The 26,698-nt window shown below is 42.1% G+C and overlaps 1 protein-coding gene across 3 annotated transcripts in view; it reads right to left on the bottom strand.

The window, feature by feature from the left end:
* Positions 1-2,409: 2,409 nt before the first annotated feature.
* Positions 2,410-26,698, bottom strand: part of LOC120497685 (kazal-type serine protease inhibitor domain-containing protein 1-like) — a 119,279-nt gene continuing 94,990 nt past the window's right edge. For all 3 annotated transcript variants that reach the window (XM_039699463.1, XM_039699462.1, XM_039699464.1), the window contains one exon: positions 2,410-2,574. The gene's annotated coding sequence lies outside the window, so the exon portion shown is untranslated. The remainder of the gene's footprint in view (positions 2,575-26,698) is intronic.

Below are 26,698 nucleotides of genomic sequence, written 5' to 3'. Positions count from 1 at the left end.
ACTCAAACCACTCTGAACATCCCCTGGGAGCAGGTGTGAAGGATGCAGGACCTGCCTGCACCAAACCACAACCTCCAAAACCCGAATCCCAAACACCAAACTCCAAACCCCAAATACCACACAAACACCAAACTCCAAACCCCAACCACCAAACTCCAAATCCCAAACCCCAAACACCAAACCCCAAACACCAAACATCAAAACCAGTGACCAGTGCAGAGTCCAGACTAGAGGAGGCCACAACCCTGAGACTTTGGCCAGTGTCCACAAGTTATTTTTAGAGAAGAGGCATTCCAAGAACTTCATTCAACCCCACAATGGAAAGCACTAACAGCATGCCCAGGCAACAGCAAAGAATAACATCTCTGCATCCCCTTCCTGATCACAGCACCCCATGGCATCCGTGTGCCAACACCATGGAGCTGTTCTGAGCCCTGGGGTTTCTAAACATCCCAGTCCATACTGAGCTCCTGCTGCCTCTTGAGAGAAGTGTTGCTGTAGGGTGGACTGTGAGTATGATTCCCATTTTGGCATAATGAACCCTATTGGTGCAATTTTTCCGAGTCCCCGAGTAAACATGATGCCTTCTCTTTGAAATAAATTATGGGCAAAGATCTAATTAAAACAAAAGAAGACTGGAAAGAGCAGTAAGACCCGGTAACTTGCATGCTTGCTATTTCCCAAGAACTGTAGAGACAGAGACCCCCACCTGAAGTAAAGGAACCCCTTCCCAACAAATAAATCAGCAGTGCACTGGAATGAGCCAAGAAAAGACCACTTTTACAGTTATATGTAAATACGTGTCCTACTTTTTGTCAACATGAAATAAATAACCTTGATGCAAAAAAGGGCAATACAAATATTGCAAATCCTATTTCTTGTTTGTCACTCTTCCAAAAGAAATATAAGACTTGTTCCTAAGTAAAGGTGCTTATACATATCCATGTCTGCTAAGCAAAACACATAATGATTAGAACTAGTCTAATTTCAGTAAAAAGAATATTCTGACAGTCACAAATTTATTCCTTATGATTTACAGCTCCATGGTTTTATCTTCAAGTGAAATATTTAATTTCTTCTTATATTGAAGCATCAAAACCATATAATTAATATGTAGTCAGGCTAATCCTTAAGCACTATAAATCAGAGGCATTATATAAACAAAAGTGTCGTCTTGAACAAGATTGGGAGTGCACAAAACTACTTATATCCCACTTTTATAATGATGCAGTGACTCAGAGCAGATAGAAAATTATTAGTTTTCCTTCCAAAGTAGAAAATATTGCTTCCATCTGTAAAGTATAATATTGTGATGTCATAAAGTTTTCCTAAACACTGAATTTACCCTTATTCCCTCTCAATCATTTTAAAAGAACTGCTCTCTCTTATAGAGCTTGGATTTAAATCACAGTAACACACCAAGAAGATGAATGACATTGCTGTTGGATATGGCTAAAATTGGATCCTTCAGCACAGGTGAATGATGAGACAGCGCTTCTCTTCTTGATATATTTTCTTCTTCTATTAGTTTCCTTCCATGGCTGGGATTTCAGTTTGAATTTTAATGTATGCGGTTGCTGCTAATCTTAGTGTCTGATTTTTTTTCCAGCGCCCTCTTATTGTATAGACAATTCATTCTCCAAAGCAGTAATACACTGAGGCTTGTGACTGCCCAGGAGATAAAGCAATTCAGAATGAAGTTAGAGCCAGCTCTGCAGAAAGGCACAGACAACAGGTCAATATTCTCAGAAACAACCCCTCGCCACACAAAAAATGCACACATCTGGATCAAGGCACAGGCATTCCCTCAGAGGGCTCCCATCCCAGACAACAGCATCACTAGCAAGTCACCAGGGAAACATGATGGGCATGCCCAAATTCACAGCTTCACATTTTATTGAAAGGGCAAATTGCAGCCTGTTTCCTGGTTTACAGTCTGCCACAGACGCGCACATCCCAAATTGCAATCAACGCCAGTAGTTAAGTGTGAACACTCAGATAATACCCCCCAAAACCAATTGTTCCTGGGAAACCATTCAGAGAAAGAAACTGGCTAACTATTTTTCTAGGAAACAATTTTCTGATGTGATTTTCACGATGGTGTTGTTTCATCTTTCTATCTAAAAGCCTGATGAGCTTGCATAACTTCTGCTTAATTCTGGAAATGTGAAAACAAACTTTATTAGGAAAAGGTTAATTATATCCCTGCATGATCTGAGGTTGGGTGTAAAGGTTGTGGTAAAAGTTTGATTTTTTATCAAAATGGAGCCACTCAACCTCTGCGAATGATCTTACTCTCTAAGATACTTACAGAGTGCATGAGCTGAAATCTACTCTTAATTCCTAACATGAACATAATGGAGTAAAGACCCAGGGACAGAGATGGCAACAGAAAGTGCAGCAGGCAACTGTTATGTGAAGTAATTATTTTTACTGTTTTGGCATGTAATCTGGTGGAATTTCCTACACATTCACTTTCTCATTAAGAAGTGTGAATCCAAGCAGCAGTCTTGACACAGACCATTGGTTTCTTCAGTCTCCAAAGATGATGGTGTTCATTAGGACTGACATCACCTGAAAGAAAATTCAGACAGTTTACATGAATATGGATGCTGTTGTTAAGCTGTGTGATGTGCTGAAAAGGAAAAATGCATGAAATCTTTATTAATCCTGCTGAAATCACTGATGTTTCCTATATGAACATGGTATTACAAAAGTCCTTCTTCCAAACAAATATTTCTATAACCAAAACTACCAGGTGAAAAAAGTTTAAAAAAAAATTATTGCCAAAGCTCATCTCTAAAGCCAAAGTTGAATAAAACCTGAAATTTGAACTGACATTTAGAGCAGAGTTAATTGAGGTACAGGCTTTGAAGTTCCCTCCAGGATTTTCCCCATTGTCACACTATTTCCAGAGAGCAACACATGTGCCCAGCAATCTGTACAAGTTTGAGACAAAACCCACGTTGCTCTTCAAGATTCTAGATTTCTCACATCCACTTTTCTCTGTGTAGGACACTGCCAGGACTGGAGAGGAACACTCTTTTTCAGCCAAGGCAACTGTGATTACAGCAAAAGGTCTTTAAACCTGTATGTACCCTTTCCACCACAGTTACAAACCCAGCCTCAGAGTTTAGATATTTGAGTTTATTCTTGCTTTACAGAGCTCTATAGCAGGGATACAGACACTTCTCAGCCCTATAAAGCCCTGAGATCTAGCAGCTCACACCCAAGCAGAAGCTGCACAATTCACTCTGCCCGTTGGCTGGCACACCCCTAGAGCCCCACAAAGCTCTGACTCTTGAGCCTCTGCTTGTTCAGATCTACTCCTGCACCTCTGGCGTGTCTCGCTGGGAAGGGTAAGACTTATCTTAGTGATTGGCACCATTCTTGTACAAAGAAATTACAAAATAACAATGGAATCTATTTAAAGATAAAATGCTCTGAGATATGTTAGTCCGAAATGCCAAAGGCCACAACATATACAAACCTAAAAACATTACTTAGAGATTAAACAGAGAGAAAATTTGTAAAATGTCACCAGTAAATAGTTTGACTCACATTTATAAAATATCCACACCCTAAAACCAAACACAGAGGAAATAGAAAATCATTAAATCCTTTCTTGTAGGCCAATGAGCAGCTGTGAGCGGGGTCTCCAGAGAGCTGCCACACTGCAAACTAGCCTGTAATAACTGGCCAAGGCGAAGTCAAACAGCATGTTTCACTAAATGAAAAAGATGAATCCTAGCACTACAAATCACCTGGAACACAGAGATCCACAAATCATTTCAGCATCCAGGTTAGGAACACATGGTCTGGCGTGGGAAAGGCCAGTTCTTCACTTGACTTCACAGTTATGTATCACATATACTGTGCTTCTTTACTCACAGCACAAAAACTGTTCCATGCTTCTTGGAACCAGAGCAAACTATTCCAAACCTCTGCACAAGCACCTATTGGGTGCTTGTTTTCCAAACATGAAGAATAATTACAACTCCTTATCATTCATTCCTCACTAGGTTTTCATCTTCACAGCTTGTAACAAAGCCAGCTGTTGGGACAGAAGCATTTTTAAAGTTAGAAAGCAAGGAAGTTGGAAGAAAACTGCCCTTCCATTGCAAAGGCTGCTTTGCTGTGCCAGGTTATCAGCAGAACATTTGCATCATTGCAAATCCTGTAACTCACTTCTCTTTCCCATATGTTGTAATGGATCCTTTCCTATGCTGCAACAAATAACATTTTTGCAAAAAAAGCCAATCACAGTAACACCAGAGAAAGCAGTGTGAGTATTCCTTTACAAAGAATTTAGAAGGGCCAGTAACATGCACAGATTTTAACAAAATATTTGTCTGCTAATAGCACTCATTGTTTCCATTCAGATCTGAAAATTCACTTTTTAAAAATATTGTTTAGCATATAAAATTTGGTGGGTTTTTAAAGCTCCAGTTTGGAGAGTCTGCTCTTAATTTAAGAGCTGTGATTACTAATTTAAATGTCCTTTGCAACTCTTAGGTCTTTCATCATCAATTCTTCCTCTATCAGTAAACAGATCATAATTTACTAATAACACTAGGAAGATTTCAATACTCCAGGATTATTAAATACTTAAAATTTTAATCTGTTTTAAAAAATATTTATTTAGTAGAAAGCTTGGCTTTCATATTGATATTTTCATGTTCAAAGCTAAAATTTCCAGATGAAATGCAGAAAATAAAGCCTTTATTTATCTTGAAAGCAAGAATAAACCCATTATTCCTGAACTAAAAATATTTAACTGTCAGAAACAGCACATCAGCTGAGCTTTGTAATATATAAGAGTTTAAGAACCACGTGCCTGTCCCCCTGCATGATGAAACCACATTAGTCCAAGACAGAATGTTATCAAGCTGTCCAGAGCATCACGGGAGGCTGGTGACATTGCAGCTCCCCTCCCTTATGACTTTCATATTTCCTTCCTTTTCCCTCCCCACATCCCTCCCATCCTGCTGCCAATTTCCATGACATGTACAGGAAGAAGGAAGGAGTTGTGGAAGGAGGGAGTGAGGGAAGGAGAGGCAGAAGAGGCGTCAGGCAGGAAACACGGGCAGTTCATGAGCCCAGGCAATGGATCCAGAGCCCTTCCCAAAGCCTTCCATGCTGCCCTCAGGCCAAGCCTGGAATTCCCCCCCATACACCAGATTCCTCCAGATTCTGTTCAGAGTATGTAGAACTTCACCCTCTTTATGCACACTTCCAGTATATATATATTTAAATAAACATTAGTAACTAAAATTTCAGGATTCAACAGTTGAAGCTAAAAGGTGCAAGGGACCCCATCCTGTACCTCTGTTTGCAACAGTTCAACAGGCACTGCCCTTTTTGCCTGCTTTTATGAGAATTAAGTGCAAATGGCTGAGAAAAAACCCAGTCCTGGTGTCAGGACAAGGCATCTGGGAGACACACTGCACACCATGAACCAGAATATGCCAGCAGCTGATGGACTGAAATATTCTCCAAGTGTGTCTCTCATGGGGTATTCCCATCAGTTTTACATTCTGCTGGGAGACTCCCACTCTCCCAGTGTCTAAAAGGGTGATGGGAAAAGGAGCAGCTACAGGGAATGTGGAGCTCTGCATTTCCCAACACATCTTCAGAACTGGCCAAAGGGCTGAGTGTGGGAATTCACTTGAAGCAGATCCAAGTCATGAGCCAGCAGAAATAGTCCTAAAATAAGAGTGTGTGAACTTAGGTCAGAGCTGACTTTGTATATAAACAGGAGCATAAGCACACTCTCAGGACAGGTTTAGCCCCTGCCATGCACACCAGAGCCATTGCGGCCTGGTTCTTAAGGTAATAGCACAATAACCCAGAGCAGCAGTGCAAAGAGCTCCTTCCAAAGCTTCCCCTCCTAATTCCCTACCTTTAGCCAGCAGTGAGCTGCCTTCCAGGGCATTGATGGGATTACAAAGCAGAGGTTTGTGCTATGCCAGGGAGTACTGGACAGGCGCAGCAGCTACTGCCTGCACATGAGCTGCTCACAACACAACTCTGCTCTGCCCCAGCAGGTTTTCAAACAGCAAATGTATGAGACCCCATTCCTACATGACAGAATATGTTATTTTCAAATTGCAGTTGCATCTGAATTTTTTCCAGTGAAGGACTATCACATATCCAGTCTCACTCATCAGAACTGGGTCCATCTCTGTCAGGGGAGACCATGCGCCTGGGGAGGCTGACACCCACCAGAGCTGCAGAAGTGATGCCAGCTGGCCAGTGTAGACTCCCCCACAGGAAAGCACTCAGTCTCACAGGGTGGAGTAATTTTGCTGGGTCTAAGGACTGGCTACATGAAATTCTGGAAGCAGCGCAGTTAGCAGCAGCAGTACTGACAACGCCTGATGAATGAAATCCCTCCTCCTTCTGAAGGGAGGAGGGAATATGTTTCATTAATTATTACCTTCCAGGGTGTGTTGACTTGCTGCTGTCTGTGCTGAATTTCATGTAAACCCTCTGTTGAATGTCACATGCTCATGTGCTGCCTGAAGTGCAAGATTTTGTCTTTGGGTATCTGCTGTAGCTGACAGATGTTTACAAACGCATGTATCTGCACAGCTTCTTCCTGCCTATCCATCTGTGCTCCCTGTTAGACAGCAAGTTATTCCACCTTAGGCTGGAATAATTTAAGATTGTGACATCAATCCTTAATCTGCATTTTTAGCTGGTAGCATGCAGAGATTCTAAGTTACAGCTACTAGACTGTCATTTTATATTAATCTAAGCTGCTTATTTAAGATTCAGCCATTTCTAAACAAGTGGCTGTAACTATATGATGCTACAGCTGTTTTTAAAGATGACAGGACTGTGATTAACTGGGACCTGTGGCATGCACAACCTGCCACAATTTGTAACACAAATTTCAGGATGGTCTGATGTACCAGAAGGCTCAGCTCTTTAGAAACGTCACCAAAACAAAAAAAACAACAAAACCAACCAACTAACCAAACAAAAAACCCCCAAAAACAACCAAAAAAACCAAAACAAAAAAACCCCAAACAAACAAAAAAAAACCCCAAAAACCATAATACCCATTTCTCTCTGCTTTTAGCAGCTTTAGCAGCACATGAAGAAGCAGATAGGTTCAGGGCTTTCTAGCACAGGCTCATCTCTGAGGATCCTTAAGCATCTTTTACAGACCCCATTGTGAGAACCTCTGTCTGTCCTGTACAGCCAGCACTCTTGTCTGAGAGGTGACACAGGATGAAGCTGGGGTCTCCTACAAGCATCTCTACCCCAGTCATTAGTTACACATTATTTAATCCTCTTGGGAGGAGAGAACATCAATGTCACCTACACAAACACCTTCCAGTAAGGGCTCAGGGCAGGTTCAGGGTGGGCTCAGGGTGGGCTCAGGCTGGGCTCAGAGCAGGCTCAGCCCTGTGGACAACTGCCAGGAGCAGAGCCAGAGGCTTCCCCCATACAGCAACAATAACCAGAGACAATTAGAACTAGGGTAATTATTTTATCCATATCAATTGATATGGAGATGATTAGCAGGGACAAGAGGCAGGGTAGACTTGAAACCACCCCTTGAAGGAAATGAGAGTGGGAGAAAGGCAGCAGCTTGGCTGTGACCACTGGGCAAGGATGGTGTGGAGGGCACAGTGACCCCTCTGCTGGCTCAAGCAGAGCACTGGACCATCACACAACTTAAAAAGTCTAAAATGAGTATTAATTACCCATTGCCTAACAGATTGCAAGCCTCTTCTGTTTTCAAACTGTTCATAAATTGATTCTAATTTCTTCTGTGGAACAATTAAAAGTGTTTTTGTTATCCTGATGAACTGAACTGTAACCAAAGCTTTTGCAAATAAACACAAAGACAGATGATAAAGCTGGTAATAAGCAGATTGCTCCTGTGTCCTGAGCAGCCACCAACACTTGGCAGTGAATATCATCTTTCACAACAACAAAAACAAAGGCTAAGAGCACACGGCTATTTCATGCAGTCATCAAAACAAAATGCACTGAATATTATATTTCATACTAAATACATTACCCTGGCAGTTTGACACTCAGCATTTCAATAGATATTGCATCTCTCTAACATTCTGCCTGAATTTCTGCAGATGGACTTTTAAGTATCAATGGAAGATTACTTTACTTGTCATGCTAAAAAGATTTTAAAGAATGGTTGCACACACTTCATTTTTAATTTTTTCTATTTCTTTTTTTTTAGAAGGAAAATGACTTATGATTTCAGAAACATGGCTCTACTGAGAGGTCAAGCCTGTGTTGCTGCAGCCCTTTGTGTGTAGTGCTCTTCCAGCCACTCAAATCTCTCATCTGATGTGCCCAGCAAAGCACTGGGAGGATTTGCTCAGGTTAAACTCAGCTTACCTAGACAATGCTGGGCTAAGCTGAGAGAAGGTAACAGCATTCTCAGATCTCATCAAGCCATTGTGACATTGTTTTTTGTTTTTTTTTAAACTGCATTTTATTTAAAGCTATGAAGCTTCTTGGAGACATGCAAATACACAAGAATCTCAATTCTCAGTAAAAACTCCAAATGAGTAAGCACTAAAGGAATAAAACCCAGATGGATGCCATGATTTCAGAAGACACCTTGAGCACACAAATATCTCTCAGGATCACAAACAGACAAAACCAACAGCATTAGCCCATGAAAAATATGTATTTTGAGGTTCAGTTCCAGAGTCCTGAATATCGGACATTAGCCAAGGTTAAGTGAGACACATATTTAGTGTTTGCCAGTCACTACAGAGTTTTGGGCACCAACCAGCCCCCTCACCGGCACATGTCTCTGCTCTGACTCCCAGTCAGAATGCCCAGGAACTGCCTCATCCAACCCTGGACCTCCACACCAGCACCATCTCAGCTGCTGCCATCAGATCCAACAGCAATTAACATCCTTGTAAGCTGCAGCTATTCTAGAATTTTACATTTAGTTTTTTTTCCAAATGGAGGAGGGAGTTCATTCACAGAGAGCGTGTTTCATCACTCACGTAGCAAATCTGCCAGTAGCACATCACAGAATGGATTGTTACCTTTCCCTATCCATTTTGCAAAGATATTGCTTTCTTTCCAGACTGCAAGCATCACTTCTAACTGGATTTTGAATTATAATGTGAACTTTACAAAATTATTGGTGCTATTCATATCACTAGTTAGATTCTATGGAACAGTGATATTTTTTGACCTTCCCCAAACCAGCACCTCTTAGTGTTTATTATCATAACAGAACCACAGCCAGCAGAAATTGAACATTTCCAAGTAAAGTATTACATTGCAGGGAGTAAACAAGGAATAAAACATTTTTATACTTCTCCCTAAACTTATTTGCTTTTTGAAAATTCTTACGCAGCACAAAGACATGAGTTTAGTGAGAAATACAGCCAGTTCCTCTCGTTTAATTGAAACATTTATGCTTTTTGTTCTGCTAGCAAAAAGCAATGAATAGTAATATTGCAAGATAAATACACAAGAAACTTATAGATATTATTGTAAAACAACATCATCCTAATGTTTCCACTTAATTACCCTGAAATGTATTCTATTTAATATTCATTACTCAAAAGCCAATTTAAAAGAGAATGAGGTGAAGGGACTTATTCAGAAAGACGGACTGTCATTCACTGCAATAGTTATCTAATATACAGAAGTTAATAAAGCAGATTAATCTACAAGTCCCTTTAAGCCATCACTGAGTTTAGAACAACTGCCTCTTTGACCCCTAACCCTCCCGCTGCGCACCAGTAGCAGGTGCCAGCTGCACTGAAATGATGGCTGAGGCGTTTTCAGGCAAAGCCTTTTCTTGCTTTGCTTCTGACCAGCAGCTGACCCTGTAGAAGCGATTGTTTCATGTGCTGGCCTAAAGGCTACACAAACCAGCAAGGGATAAACAAAAGCAGACACGGAGCAGCTGCCTCGCCCGGGGCCCTGCGGCGCCGACACCTCGTGCGGGCTGCGGAGCTTTGTGCTCCTCCCGGGCTGGTACAGAGCGTGTTCGGGGCGGAAGGGAACTCCTCCCAGCCCGAAACTGCTGCTGCGGACCGGAGCACAGCTTGGATGATTAAGAGGGGATTCCCAATTTGATTTAGCACCATTATTAAGACCGTGAAATCTTCAGATACATCACTAATGATGATGTATTTTAACATTAAAAGTCTTAAAATTAAATTACTCAGTTCACATGATAACGAATCACAATGAGGCTTTAAACAAAGCAGAATTAGAAAAGACACTAAGCTCATTAATTTTTTTGTTTCTTAATTGACAGCACACATAGTGATAACTATACATTTAGCAATATACTTGGGACTGGGATTGCTGCCATTTTTATACATGAACAGTAAGAAGCATGTATGAAAGAGAAGCAAGTGTAGCTTTCATTAATATAACACAGCTTTGACATAGTTATTTTGCTGATGCAAATTACACACCACAAAAACAATCAGCATAATGATTAAATGCAGTTATGTACATGGGAGACTACTAGTGCAAATGTTAACATATTTAAATGGGTTCCTTCATTAAAAAGATTATATATGATATTAAACCATCAATCAAATTGAAACACTAGAGTCTAAACGTACTGTCACTGGTTAAAGTAAATGACTTTGAGACTGAATTTTGGCTCACTCAATATGGTGCCTTTTCTGTTGCTTAGCCACCCAAATCTCTGCTGGCTTGGCTACAGCTGGTCCATCCCTTTCAATTAATAAAGTAAGTTATGGTAGTATTAGATAACATTTTAAAATTGGGCTAAGAGGCTGAAACAGATGTCCCAGGGAAAATCCTTCTCACTATTTTATCAAAACTTTGAAGGCTTGAGCCAGCAAAAGCTGAGCACCATCATCCTGATTCAGCTGAGCCTTTAAGCACATTTGATTTTAAGCATAGGAATAGTCACACCTGTGGGTTTGATCTGCTCTTAAGATGAAGTATATGCTCACAAATATGAGCGACGGTCTTAGGCACTCAACACCTTGCACCAGCACCTTCTGCCAGTGCCAATTAGATTTCTTTGTGATGTGCTTATGTGTAAGTGCTGCTGCCTGGGCCATGAAGCACATGTTATAAACACAGCTCCACTGCAGGTTTTTATCTCTATTACTGTGCATAACTCCACACTAGCTGTTTAAGGCACTGAGCTTTATCTGAAAAACAAAAACATCACTTATTTCACTATATAAAAGGGAAAAAAGGAAAGTTGCAATTTATAATACTTTCTCACTGTAGTAATGCCCCTTGATTTTTCATTGCTACTGGCACCTCTGCTTCCTGGTTTCCACTTTCCAGGCAGTGCCTGTTGTGCTGCTTCACTTGGTGCCTCCCATCACTGGGTCCTCGGTCACTGGGCAGCGCGGGCAAGTTCCCCAGGACATCACCCCCTCCTCCTCCCTGGCACCTCCCATCCATCCTGGCTCCGGGCTCCAGGCTCTGGTCTTTGTTCACCTGCACACCTCCCCTCTTAAATACTGTGACACTCCTGTCCAGAGGTCCCTCTCCAGCCCTTGTATTCCACCAGATTCTCCTCTGGCAGGCAATGCTGGCTCTTCCCATGTCCCTGCCGATCGCCCCCTCCTCCAGCACTGCCCACCTGCTGCCCCCTGAAATGCTGAACCCTGGAAGGGCTCAGTGCGGGCACAGCCTCGTCCTGCAGACGCCTGGCCCCACAGCACCTCTCTGCCAGCGCTGGCCCCTGCTGGGCCCACCCGGGCCGAGACATGGAGCAACCCTGCCAGCGGCCAGGGGGAACCCATACACTGCTACAGTGCTCAGTCTCATCGAAAACCCAGCTCACTGTCCACACGACCTTTCTGAAAATAATGCACACCAAGTAACCACTGGGCACTGCCATCCCTCCCTTGGCCTCCCTGTACTTTACATCCCTGGCCAGGAAACGCCCAGGAAAGAAAGTGAACACTGGAATGCCACTGAAATCCTGTTTCTATTCACCCAACCAACCATTTATCCCCTCTACACCCAGCACAGAATCATTTCAGAGATGCAAGCAAGAATTCTTTACCTATTGTGCCTTGTTCATAAACATTTATTAGAACTGCAGGTGAAAGATGTTACAAAACTCATCGATTTTTGGAAAGAACTAAAAGGAATAGTATTTTACTACACAAAAATTGAGCTAACAGCCTAATGTGTAGAGTTCAGCAAGATCAGCATTAATAGAAGGTAAAGGTAGCTTCTCAAGACCAAAAATTACACTTTCATTTATTAAGGCAAGCAGTAGAGGCTTCAAGTCTCAATCTCAGAAAAAAAGGGCAAAGTAGGAGCTTTTAAAAACTATTAATCAAAGTGCTTAGAACAGAACATAACATGACTAGTTGAGTGCAGTAAACTTAATACCGTGTTCTACCTATATATCTGAAATTACTTCCCACATTAATTCGGTGTGGCTGTTAAGATCCCCTCACCAAGTGGCTGTCTGCAGATGGAGCTCAGGCTGCTCGCCCGGGGCTACGAGCCCGGACACGGCAAAACCGGCCGGAGCCAACAGCCACTCCCGAGTTTCCCAGGGATCGCGAAACTTGCTCCTGAGCATTACCGAGCAGTTTCACTTCCAGTTCTCTACCGCTCCCTCTTTGTACAGTCGCGTCAGCCCATTACAGCCCCGAGGTGCCGCGGGGCACACGTGAGGGAGCAAGGTAGGAACGAGGGGGCGATCCCACAGCTCCGCCGCTCGGGCCGGGCCGTGAGCGCCTCAGGCGCGGTCACACCGCGCTGTCCGCAGCGGCCGCACCGTGAGCGCCCCGCGGGCGCGGTGGGGATGATGGTGACGGTGACGATGGTGATGATAGCGATGCCGCCGTTCCGGACGCGGAGCGGTGAGGCTGCGCGCAGGACAGCGGGACACCCGCCCTCGCGGCCGGGGGGCGGGCGGCGGCTCCTGCTGCGGGAGGGGCCCGGCTCCGCAGAGCCGCGCCTGCCCAGAGCCAGCTCCGCCCGCGGGCCCGGCCCGCACCGTCCGCCCGCCGCCTTCTTCTCGGCCCCGGCCCCCACAACGGGCGGTTCCGTGCCGTGCCGGGCGGTTCCGTGCCGTGCCGTGCCGGGCCGGACCGTGCCAGGCTGGCGGAGGCGCTGCCCCGCCCCGGGCGCGCTGGGCGGGGGCGCGGGGCCGGCGCTGCCCGAGTTCCCCCGCCCGGCCCGGTCACTGTCCGGCTGCAGCCGGAGCCCCACGGCAGCCCCGAGTCCCGGCTGGGAACTGTGCAGGGTGCGCGGCAGCGGGGCAAGTACCGAGCCGCCAAAGCCCCAAAGCGAGCACGGTGTGCCAGCAGGCCGCAGGTTTTCAGCGCCCTTAAGCGTCTGTGACCCGCTCCTTGACAGGGTTATGCATTACTGAGACCAAACAGATGTCCTGGAAACTGAAACCGCTGGTTAGGAAGCAGCAATCTTCTTCATTAGCTTCCATGATAGTCAAATCGTCCATAAACCCAGTGTTTAATGGCCAGCCAATGAATAATCAATGTCTCACTTTTCATCCGAGTGTGAAAGTGAGAATAATCTAATACGCTGTGCCCCCGGTAGCGCACCAGGCCCTGGGTTCCGCTTCTATTCAGGGCTGATTTATAACCCAATGGAAACCTGATGTAAACATATGATCAATGAGTCCCATCATTGCTAATAATAACCCCCAACCGACACACTCCCTCATCTCCAAAGCCATCCCTTTAGGCTATTAGTTTCGTCCAGCTAATCCTCTCCACTATTCCTGCCTGCTGCTTTTACCTTGGCCATCCGTTCAGTCCGGCAGACTCAGAAGTAATTTTATACGCAGTAGAGAGCGGGTGGAATTGATTTTTCGCTCAGTGCTCAGTTCCCATCTGAATAATTATCAATTTTACTGCCTCATAAAGGGAAGAGTCAAAATTTCAAATCAATTCAAAAGAGCTTCTGAGACTACAGAAACTGTGCATGAGAATAAAGGTCAAAGTTGTCAATGACCTCGGGAGATGATGTCAGATATTAGTACCCTGAATGGTTGACATCAAAGGCACTCAATATGATATGACTAGTGCTAATGCAAATCATATTTATGCTGACTGCTGGAGACCAGCCATTAATATTTAAAAGAGTATGTGAAAGCCTGCATTCAAAATAAATATAACGTATTCCACAGAATCTGAAGTTAATAAAGACAGATCGCTGCCTAGTCATACGCTGTAAAGTGAAAGATTACTGCATATTAACAGACAAAGTATTACATCAGGACTGCCACAAACGGCCTGCTGCTCTGCCCCTTCAATCACTGCACGTGAGGTGCAGTGTGGAGCAATCCAACAGCCCCAAATGCTGACTGCTGCTTCCAGGAAACCCTTGTCAGGCGTGTAAACATAAGAACCTGTAATATGACAAGGGAATCATCCTATTCTGGTAATGATGTCAATAATAAACACCATTAATATTCTCGGAATATAGTGCCAGGATTATATTAGCTACCATTAGTTCCTTTTCACCTTCAATTAGAACAGCAAGCAACTGCCAACAGCAACTGGTGACTGTGTGCCAGGCTTTTTACAAACGACACCCAGCTAGCAGGGAAACACAAATGACCACACTCGTCATTTGCATTTAGTTAATTTCTGTTTTCATTAAAAGCCTCCTGACCTGTGAAACACACCTCCTTAAATGGCTGCTCTGCCACTGCATTATATTCCTGTAAATAAGCATTTTCAAATAGTTTAATGAGAATTTAAGGGCATGTGGCATGGAGCAAACATTGAGATCTGTAGCTATGAACATCTTGGTCTCTCTGTAATGCACTTGGGCTGTGAAAACCTGAGGGAGTTGGGAAGGGGCAATTTGTCCTAAGCACTACAGAGGCCACTTCCTTTCCAGAAGCATGAGATTTAATTTCTATTGTATTTACCTTTAATAGAAAAAAAATCCCAGTGAGTCATCTATTGCAAAATACTCAAACATGACAGCATACAGACATTCAATTTACACATTTAATTACCAAAATGTGTAGTTCAATGCCAGAATTTGTTCTTCTTCCTCCTAAAATACTTTAGAGACTTTTCTTCCCATTTGTCTGTAGAAATATATTGATGATCTCACATACATCTTTTTATCAGCAAAAATGAAACACCCAGTTGTAAGATGCTGTACAGACAAGTACAGAGCCAACACTGTTCAATGTGACAAAAAATACCTTCAGTCCTTGGTTGTCATGAGAGCACAGCTGAAGCTACTGAGGTTTGCATCCCAGAGTGGGAAGATTTGTTCTGTCACTAAATAGCCACTGCTACATGGTGTTAAGTACCCCAAACCCCGTAAGAATTCAGAAATATAGTAATACCCCATAGAAAAGACTGAAAGACTGTCAATTCATCCCTATCCATCCTGTGAAATGTCTCTACCTCTGAGAGTCTTCTTCTCTTCTTTAGCTAGATGCCTAAAGAAGCAGGTGACAATGTAGTCTAAAGCAGCACAACAGATGGAGGAGACAATTGTATCCATGTAAAAAATGAAACAGTTTTGTAATTGTCTCAATAAAAAAACTAAACTAATAATGACATTTCACAGTACTTTGAGAGCTCAAAGTTTAATCTATTTGACATTAGGCTAGATGATAGATCACCCAGTCTGGTTTTGGCAGAGGGGCTGAGCAGCTTTGAAGACTGCTTTTCCTAAGGCCCCTTTGCTGTTGGGGAACTGGTTATTCATGTTATGCCATGTAGTGGGATATTTATGTTAAGAATCCTATAAATTCCACTGTATGAACACTGGGTGTTCATCCCCTGACAGGATGAAGGCTGACATTTCACTGGTATTCAGTTTCACATTCAAAAGACTGCAGATTCCTGGAAACTAAAATTCTGGTTTGATCTGCCTGCTGAGAAGAAAAGGTTAAACCCAGTAGAGCTGTTGTCCAGGCTTTTCTCAAGAAGGGTTTCCCAGTGTTTCTCTGCTGCAAGGAGCTTATAATCCATGTCAGGTGCCAACCACTGAACAAGGGCCATTAAAGGCAGTGAAAAGGTCATCACAAACAGCCAGTTAGTCAGTTCACTTACTAACTAGTAATTAAAGTGGGTTAAAGTGTATTAAATACATTAAAAGCAGTGTCCTGGCCTGTGGTTCTCATGCACTCTTCCCTTGCCTTGCTCTGGCAAACAGTGGGGCACCTTCCCCTGTCCAGCTGCCACCTGCTTGACCTGGCACCCAAGGGACTCCCTGGGCACCCAGACACAGCCCCCTGTGCTGCCTCCAGCTCCCACCCTGTAACCCCTGTTCCACAGCTGCCAACTCCATCCCCACACAGCTCCTGAAGCTCCTCGTGCAGGCAGCAGCTGAACCTGCTGGATGCCAAGCTTATCCCTGATACCCTCTGCAATTCCAAACATGCCATCTGAATAAGTGGAGTGTTGAGGGCTCCATCCTGTTGCCACTAGCTTCATCAGGAACTTCTCTAGGCCTTTTATAGTTCACAGTATTTATTTTAGATGGGCCGCTGGAGTAAGGGATGTGGGAGTTGCAAAAGGAATTAAACTGTTAAAATGCTCATTCTAAGGGAAAAGGGATTAGAAGGATCCAATTAAATGTACCTTGAATTCTTTAAGCTATGCTAATTTGGAGGCCTGCCAACCTTGCAGTGTTCATTTAAACACATCCCTATAGACACTGGAATATTTTGATCTGTGTCTATTTAACTCCTTGAGCTCTGTGCTGACACTATTAACCCTTCACCATCTGAGTCCTAACAGCATCTTGCTAAGGGTGTTTTGGAGGAAACACTGAAGGGACATTTACAGCCAGAGAAGAAGTGGTCTCCTAAGGCTTGATCTTCCAAAGCAACCAACTGGCTCAGCAGCAGGAGCTGGGAGTCACCTAACAGCTCACAAAAATGAGCTGGAGCCTCGCAACTCTGTCTCCACCGCACCCATGAGCTTCTGAGAGCTGAACTCAATGGGGCAAGAGGGCAGGACATTACTGGAACAGAGCTGAGTTCAAAGCTTTGAGTGTTGAGAAAGCCAAGGCTGCAGAACCTGGTACTGTTGTATTCCCAACCAAAACAGTCCTGCATATAAACTAGAAATGCAATTCATGGTGGAATTGAATCACCATCAATAACAACAAGTGAGAGATTTGAAAATACATATTTCATAGGAGGGCTGTGCTGTATTTCCTAACCAGTGCTTAACTCTATTTCTTTTTAAATTGAATAATTCAAAGTAAATCACTATCATCACTTTACGAAACAGCAGTAGTTCTAAACATGCTGATACTATGCAAGTAGGTATTTTACACTCGACAGTAAGTGATTTTAGCAGGACAGCAGACAGGTCTATGCTATCATTTGCTCATGAGAATCTGACAGGAGTGTTAAGAGCTACTTAAATTTGCCCATAACTATATATCAAATATGCTTCCCTATGCTCATTTTTCCTTTTGATTGCAGACAGGGAGTGTCAAGCAAACTCCCTTGAATGACTCTTTTGGGCATGTGGAACCCTGTGCTTTGCAAAACAATGTTCTCACTAAATCTTAGTGAGACAAGCCAACCAAATAAATAGAACAAACAGGAGCAATGAGGAGCTACCAGCTCTAGGCTATGGACAGATAAATGGGTGAGAAGACAGAATAAAGATATAATTATAAAGGAAACAGAGAAAAATCTTAGTATCAACAGGAAAAATGCAGTCAAACCATGCTTCTCACTTCTGGTCCGCTCAGATCCATGTCCTGTGTACAAATCATTTGGATCACAAAGTGAGCAGGTCGTGGTTACACAAACACCACCTCCAGCTCCAGGTGTGTCAGCAGGGAGCAGCAGCACTTCAGCAGCTTTGTCAGGCAAACTGAGCCCTCTGCACCTCCCTGATAATCAGCTGGGGACGGGCAGAGGACACGGATGGCAACTGTGGCACCATCACCAGTCCTGTGGGTTTCTGCTTTGCTAGCAGGTGTTCATTTCAGATTTGGGGCCTCACCTGCACTTCTCTGTTATCTGTGTGGTTTTGCCTCATGTATGCAATTCCAATCAGCCATCAGCTCATTCAATTGCAAGTTGAGCATGTATCTCAGAATGGGTTATGCTGTTTTAGAAGAGACATCAAGACTCCAGAGGACTTGACAATGCCTTTTGGTCTCAGCAATATAACAACAACCTGCTGGAAGGAAATTGTTTTTCCGTAGTTTAATGACATTGCTGAATCTCCACAAATGAAAAGATTTTGGTTTGGCAAGGAGAGGGAGTTAAGTAGTATTTTCTTTGTCCATCAACTGCTTGTAGTTCAATACTGGCATTATTTGCCTTTGAGACTAAACCTGGAAAGTAAATGGGTTTAGCAATTTAACATCTAAATTAGGCAGCAAGACAGAAAAAAAATGTTTTACTTTTTCCTCAATGAATAGTATCCTATACTATTAATCATATGAGAATTAGAAAAGCTTTTCAGAGATTAGTGACAAAATGCCAGGCAGACTGCCTTAAAAGGCTCTGATCCACTGAGTCAGCTGTGAAAAAGCCAGGTAAACACTTTGGAAGGGAACTGCTGCAGTGTTTATCCTCACAATAAAAGCTTGGATGAGGGCTTCCATTACAGCTGATTTGCAGTGAGATGCCTCAGAAAGGATACATATTCCTTATAAAGTGGGGAATCAAGAAAGGTATTTACTCAGCACCACAATGAACACTTCTCAGGAAAAAGAATTTGGGGAATGTTTGTTCTACAGCTGACAGCAATGATAGTCTCAAAGGTTTCACATACATAAAGAGAATGGAGAAAAATGTTACATACTTTTTTTTTCTGTGAAAGAGTCGTGATCTCCTTGTATATAATTTTTTTTAAAAAAGACAGCTATTTAATTTTTATAAACATTTCTGAAAATGACTTGTATGTTCTAATCAGTTTAAAACACAATTCCTCCTCACATGGTTTATCGCTTTGAGCCCTACTATTCCGAGATGTTCCTGTGGCACTGATACAATTCAGGGAAAAAGGCAGTGCTTGGATCTACACAAAAGGTTGTATGTGGCTGAATAACACAGAGGAAGTAAATTTATATTTCACTGACTGATAATTAATGATATCCCAAATACCAACATTTTAAAAGGGATAAAACATTTAGGAAATTAGGAGAACACAGTGACAGGTGAGGCTATTGAGATGATTAAAATCAAATCAACATTAAGAGCTATAAACTCTCCAGTAGTTCTTCTGGACATGTCATTACAGCAGTATGGAAAATAACATTTCTTTAACACAAATGAATAATTTAATGACTAACTTGAATATTAATTATTGATACATAATATTAAGGAAAAATAATCAGTTTGTCACTGCAAAATGGAAATTAAAAAAAATGAAATATTTTTCAGGTGACTAATTATGGGAAGTAAGCACAGGGGAGTGGACACAACCAAAATGTGTCTTGGGGAGCTAACATGAAAACAAGTGAAAAAGGCCAGCAGGATCCTAAAGATGGTGGCAGAAACCAAATAAGACCATCGTCTTTCACGGCAGTTTCCCACCGGGCTGATGCCTAGTGTGGTGCTGGAGCCAGGATAACTCAGCGGGAGCTCAGGCCACCTAAGCAAGCTACAGTGATTTGCAGCTCTTAGTGGTTATCAGCTCAGTGATTTCAGCTCTTTAGCTTGCTGGTGCCGCAGCAGCAGACGCAGGGAGAGAGAGGAGAAGGCCGTGTGGGGTTCTGCGGAATTCTTTATTCTTCGGGTGTTCCGCAAAGGTTCCCAGTGACAGCTCTTCTGCTGAACCGGGCAGAATGAGGGGTTTTTATACCCTACAGGGGTTTTGAAAACTGTCCAATAGTAAGGGTCAGGGGAAAGTGACCTATGGGCTTACAGAGATAAGCAGGGTCCGAAAGGCGGAAGGGAAGAGAGGGGCTGTGGGGTCCAGCCATGCTGACTCAGCATTTCCCAGCTCAGGCCTCTGACTGCCAAGGAGGCCTCGCAGGCCCTGGGCCTGCTACAATCATCCATCCAACGTCCTGTTAAAACCAGGCTCAGCACCATACAGGTTCCTTGGGACTTTCTCCAGTATCTGGGAATATCTCCAAGGATGGAGACTCCACACTGTTTTGGCCTTGTATGTTTGTACTTATTTTTGGTGCTGTAAGGACATTGAGAGGAACTGAAGGAGAGGATTGGATAAGCAAATCTAGGGCTTATGTAAAAAAAGTGAGCTGTTAACATTTTTGTTTTTACTTTTCTCAGCAGAATATTAGGCATTATACAGAATATAAGTTTACTAAGGTGTTCCTAAAAAAAAAAAAATCAATGATTTTTCATAATTAAACTCCTACATGCCTAAGCCACAAAAGTTTGAACCTAAAACTGGAAGGACATAATTTCCTTACTCCTCCTACCTGCCTTGAGTGAGAGATAAACAATTTTTGAGAGGGAAAAATAAACAGAACACTTCAAAGCTGAAGCTTATTTAGCGTTTACATTTTCTTCTCCCTCTTTTATGTTAGTTCCATTTGCTGTTCAAAGAGATGTTAAAAGTAAACATGGTATGCTAGCGAATTATAGAAATAAGCATAATCAGTGTCTCCCATGGAAGAGGTGTGGAGATAGCAGAGTCCAGGTCAGGGCTTGCTGAACTGGCCAAGGTCAGGTTCAGGCAGAATACCCACCTGCAGCGACAGGCAGGGCCAGCCATGGGCAGGAGCCACCGTGCCACCATCACTGTGACAAAGCACTCGAGATATTGGAGAGATGGATTTTGTATACAGCAGAATGACCTGAGCACTCCTCTGCTGCTGCTGCTCAGCCCTTCCCTGCCCGCTCTTCCTCGAGGGCTCCCCTCCCGAAGTGCCGGCTGGGTTTGTTTAGCAGAGTCAGAGCTCCTCGCTGCGCTCCTGCGGGCCCTGGGCAGGAGCAGCAGCAGCTCCTACAGAGCCACACCTCCACATGCTCATGGTGTGGGCTCCTGGTCCTTCCCCCAAGAACTCCCCTAATCAAGAAATCTGACTGAAGGTTTTGAACAGCTTCCCTGTCAGAAGCTGCATGGTATTCCAAGGTGACCAAAATGTAACTGCATGATTTATTTTTTCTTCCTCCAAATGCTATCTCCTTCTCCATATTCCAGATTACTTTAGACTAGCACTCCCCAGCCCAAACCCCAAATATTGGACAGTCATGTGTTCAAAAGCATTAATTAAACAGTGCAAGTGAATTCAGTGAACTGCAATTGGATGCTGTGCTTTTATCATACTCCAGGTATGCTTCTGTGGCTCTGATTCTCCCCTGAAGTGTTTCAGGAAGTACTGAGTAACTGGTTTCTTTTTTCCATGGGCAGATACCTTCACATTCCTCAAATCACCTCACAGCTGTGCAGAACAAGCATTATTTACACAACAGCAATGCTGATCAAATAAAACAAAACCCCACAGATACCTGTACACACATTAACATTTTTCTTCTGTATAACAAATGCATGAGTTTTCAGTACTATAATAAGTTTAAAAATTCAGGCTTGTATAAAAACAGTCTCTGTAAAAATCTACAGGTTTAAAATAATTTATCCAGTAACCAAAAGAATCACATTCTTTGGCTATTCAAAATCCAAGTGTCTTCCAAATTCCAAACATCAAAATTCAGCATCTTCCATTGTCCCTTATATTTTTTTTTGAAGATACACGTGAATGTGCTTCCTTGAAAACCTGAGCTATCTAAATACTTAAATTCTTTCTTTAGCCAAGTGAAAGCAATTCCTACCTATTGCAGTGAGTCCTTCAAATATTGAGGTCAGAATACAGATTAAGATGTGACTTCTAAACAGGTAATGGAACTCATATGATCCTGGGTATACACTCCAAAAAATGAGTTATAAGACTGGCTTAGTTTTGGACATTACTGAAAAAAGGAGTACACATTAATAGAAAATACTGATACTACCATTGACTAATATTAACAATATTAACAGATGACAGAAGAATCTTACAGATTTGATGACATGATAAATTCTAAACTAGCCAATAAATCAGAATATTTTGAAAGACAAAATATTTTCTTGTCTTCAGTAGATTTCAACTTTTCAAATTTACCATTGGATATAACTTGCTATTAGTTTAAAATAATAAACTCAGGATATTCCAAACCCACTTGAGTGCTTTGCTGTCTGCCACAGCTCCCAGTCCAGGAAGAATGGGATAGTTCTGTCCAGGACTCCAGGTGTATCTCGCCTTCTGCAGGAAACCTCCCCAGGATTTATCACAACCCAAACCACCTCAGAGAGAGACTTGTTTTGGTGCCTCAGTGAGCTCCTTTAACAGGCTGTGTGCTGGCAAAGGTCCCTGCTTGAGCCCACCAGCCCAATCCAACCTTCATCTTCCTCTTAAGGGCTCGTGTTTAGGGAATTAAGCATTGGATATATGGGAATGTGCCCATTAGGCATGTTTGACTATACAGATGATACACTGACTTAACTGAGAGCAACTTTCCACTTCCATGGACTTTTTATGTAGCAAAAATAAACCTTAGTGTTACCATCTTTAACTACCCCCGGATTTGTCCCCTCCTACAAGACAAGGACACTCTGAATGAAAGTGTCACAAAGAAAAAGTCACAGTTTGAATTCAGGTTGATATTATGCAAGATCTGCTGTTTTCCTGTGGAGATGTGGGAATATGGTGTACTTTAATTTTAAAGTTTTCCAGTTTATGGGGAATACACAGTGCAGTGACAATTTACAGATTGAAACTAATTGCAGAGTAGCTGGATTTATGAGGATGCTTTACGGTGCAGGAAACAAAATGGGTTTGCAAGTATAGAAAGGGAAAAAAAGTGCATTTCTCTCTTTTACTAGCCTCATGAGAGTTCTCAAAAAGCTCCTGTTTCACATGGCACTTCAGTCATACCTGTATTTCAGATGTCACTATATAAATAAATTCAAGTAAGTGAGCTGAAAACTGCATTTGAGCTGTTCTAGATCCCTCTCATTATACCAATACAAAGCCTGTGGTGGTGTTATTTCGTATTTCACATAACGACTCCCAAGATGAGTAATTGCTTACTAGCAGGTCACTGTGGGATACTGAAAGCAGCATTTTGATGCAGGCCTGAAGTACATTGTCAAAGTGGTCGTCCCTGTTCAACCTGAAGATGCCAAAGTTGACATAATTTCCACATAAGGCAGATTTGAGTGGAGAGAAACAGATGGAAATACCCTTGAGTTTCAGCAGATGAACCTGATCCTTTGACAAAGTCCCATGAGAGAGGAACTGATTACATGTTAAGAAAAAAGGGAAGAAAGTGAGAGAGGGAGGGAGGGAGGGAGGGAGGCAGGAAGGAAGGAAGGAAGGAAGGCAGGAAGGCAGGAAGGAAGGAAGGCAGGAAGGAAGGCAGGAAGGAAAACATTTCCTTGTTGGTAAATATTTTATTCCAGTCCAGAAAACAAAAGTGGGACAGCTCTACAAAGAAAGATTCTGATCAAAGCAGTTAATGCTAAAAATATTACTCTGCTACCATAGAGGTACTTGGAATACTCCCACTAATTTCAATTTTTGAAAGTGTTTTTAGGAAAAATTTAGATAAAATGTAGTGGAGTAACAGATACATAAGGTCTCACATTCCTCTGTCTTACTGGAGCTAATAACAAGTCTAAAGTTGATGTTTTAGAGGAGTCAAGTAAGTATTAAACAGTTGTAATACAACAATCAGCCTACGAGTTAAAATAGTTGGATCAAAACAGTTAAGGCTAAATTCATTGAATTCAAATTCATTAAACTGCCCTGTTCTAAGATGAAATTTAACCAATTGTGAAAAAACCTGTCAAAATGTATTAAAAAGTCAGCATCTAATCACAATTTTAATGTGCATTAGACTAATTTTCACAGTTATTTACGGATGTACTACTGCAAGGCTATATGGTGATATATGTCAGTACAGTTTCAGGTATTAGTAGGTAAAAATTCTTATCTTTGGGAGGATGGCCTCCGTACTACTGCAGGACAATTCTTAGTTTAGAAATAAGATAATTGCATTGAATAATTTAGAAAATATTCTGGAAAATTGCATATGAGCAGTAGAGAACATGTCTTATATTTGTTTACCTCCACAGAAACTACAAAGGACATGTGTCATCTACCGATCTCAGTTATAATGCATAAACATTCAGCTCAAGTTTTTTCCCAAAATGTGTCTTTTGGTCTTTCTGTGTCAACTGTTATGATAATAATCAACCAAATAAACACTATTATCCTTTTGTTTCTGATGGAAAATATTATTTTCTTTGGATAAAATGCTGAAGCAAGGGAAGCCAGGGGAGAAAACACCTTACAGGATTTATACTCATAGATCGTAACAAACCAAACACAGAAGACAATTTCTTGATGAATGCACTCTTCTACAGACTGACTTCTATCTACCAATTTGTTCCAGCTTACAAACTACACTCAAACATATAACATATCTGATAACAATTGACAGGGGTTTACGGAAGGAAGGAAGGAAGGAAGGAAGGAAGGGACAACTTATTTAAGCAGCTGCAAATCTAAAATATTTTGATGGCACTATCTAAACTTATTTTTGCCTCTATTTTCATTACTATTTGGGAGAAAGACATAAAAGATGTAAAAGATCTGTTAAGTAAGCGTGACTAGAGTTTAAAAGCCACTAAGCAATTAGTATGCAAAATTAAAATTAAAAGCTCTGAATCCTTGCTACTGATGTGTAGCCAGACCGTGACTGGGTCTATCAGCATGTATTCCTGAATCTGAACAGAGTTGCAACACATGGTTTTATAGTTTCTCATGCCTCAGCAAAACCTGGTTTTGATCCATTACCAGAATGGTCTCTCGGGCCCCTTGCTGATGTATACACACCCTAAATGTATTCCTCATAAAGCAAACACGTCCTTTTCAAAAGCCTCTGTTTTACCAGTCACAGATAGGAATGACTTTTTAATTCAACTCCATGTTTATAATATAAAAATAACAGTAACTGGTAAATATTTTTGCTGCTACTAACAAACAGTAATGACTTTTGGATCCACCATGCAGCAGATCCCAGTGCAATCCTCTGTACAGATTTCTGTGCTCACAAGGTCTCATTACCAAGTTTTCTTAGTACCTTGTAACAATTTAATGCTCATCTTCACAGCACCCCAGAGGGAGTTTGTCTTCATGACAGTCTTTCTCAAACCTGAGGCAATTAATGAAAGTGAGCTAAAGCAGTGCAAGAGCACAGCACAGCCAAAGCTCTTGCCCACCACAGAGCAGCCTGACTCAAATGAGCCCTCTGATGTGACCTGGACAAGCCAACAAGAGCTTGTTTCTGGCCTGCACAGAGCCCAAGTGCCAGAGTTGGCCTTGTTGCTACTCATCATTCTTGGCAATTTTAACCAGAGGAAAATACCACAAAGCTGTAGGTTTTTGAAAGGATTCCCATTAAGAACAGCACAACAGCCCACAATGAGACTCTCGGCTGCTCTGCTTTCTATGCTGTCCTGGCTGTGATGACAGCTTGGATCAAGGAGCACTGAGCTAACTGGGCATTACCTGTTCACAACCCAAACACTGCCTGCTGGGAGAGGGAGTTATGACAATGCAGCTGTGATTTTATAGTAGGCAATTAAAAAATGCCCTAAAACCTTGCCTGAGATTGCACAGATGGAGCATCTTTTAACACATATTGAGGCCTAACCTTAAAGTGGGTCAGTCTCTGCACTTCTTCCCACCCAAGCAAATTCCCACCTGCAAATCATTTCCCTGCCTCATTTCAGTTCTTTGTCTTAATGCTACCAGTTACCAGCAATGACAAATCTACATAATGTAATTTAAAAAATGAAAGGGAAAACATTGTTTCCAAATATCTAGTGCACCAAAGTACTGCCCATTTGGTGTCACCTGATGTAGGGATAGAAAGGCATAAGCTACTGTTTAAAACAGTGTTGGTCACCACTTCTCACTTCTACAAGTACAAGGCAATTTATGCATTAAGATGTAAAAGAAAAGTACCAGGAATATGGTCAGGGAATATGCTTTAAAAAAGTAACTGGGCTCTGTAAGAAGCTGGAATAGTAAATTAGAATTACAGAATGGAAGAGGAAAGCAAATATTTAGCTAGGAAAGATGACCACAAAATAAAAATCAAGCCTTTCTAATTTAACCAAAACTAATTTATGAATGAGAATCCAGAATGGTTTTCACATTTGTAAATGGTGCTGCAGCACCTCTCTTATCCCAAACGCTACAGTCAGGAACACAGTGTAACTGGGGAAGAGATACCATTCCAGACACTGTTGCTGCATAGAAACTAGCTGCAAATTGTGTTAAATCTGTGTTACACTAAACAGGAGCAGAATTTAAAAGGTCTTTGAAAAATAAAACATAGCAGAAAAAGAAAAAAGTCTTATAGTGTACCTGGGTATTAATTTATTTTAATACTTTACATAACTAAGAAATTACACTTACAAAAAATTAAACTCCATTTAGCTTCTACAGTGAACTATTTAATACATCCCAGACAGACAGTCTTAATTAGAATTAATGTCTTTGACAAGTCCTGGTGTAGTTATTGAGAAGATCAATGAACTTCAAATACTGTGGGGAAAAAATAAAACTAAATGCAAAACTCTGTCTGTGAGATCAAGTAGGAAAGCAGGCACCAGTTTTGGAAACCACTGTTGAAGAGTAAAATTCTCAGGGCACAAACAAGACAGAAAGGTAAATGCTGTAAATTAATCTGAGCTGCTCTTCTCCATTATTAAAT

Source organism: Passer montanus, unplaced genomic scaffold (genome assembly GCF_014805655.1).
Source record: "Passer montanus isolate IOZ18808 unplaced genomic scaffold, ASM1480565v1 scaffold133, whole genome shotgun sequence".
NCBI lineage: Eukaryota > Metazoa > Chordata > Aves > Passeriformes > Passeridae > Passer > Passer montanus.
Note: the sequence above shows the minus strand (reverse complement) of the source record. Positions and strands in the feature narration are given on the sequence as shown.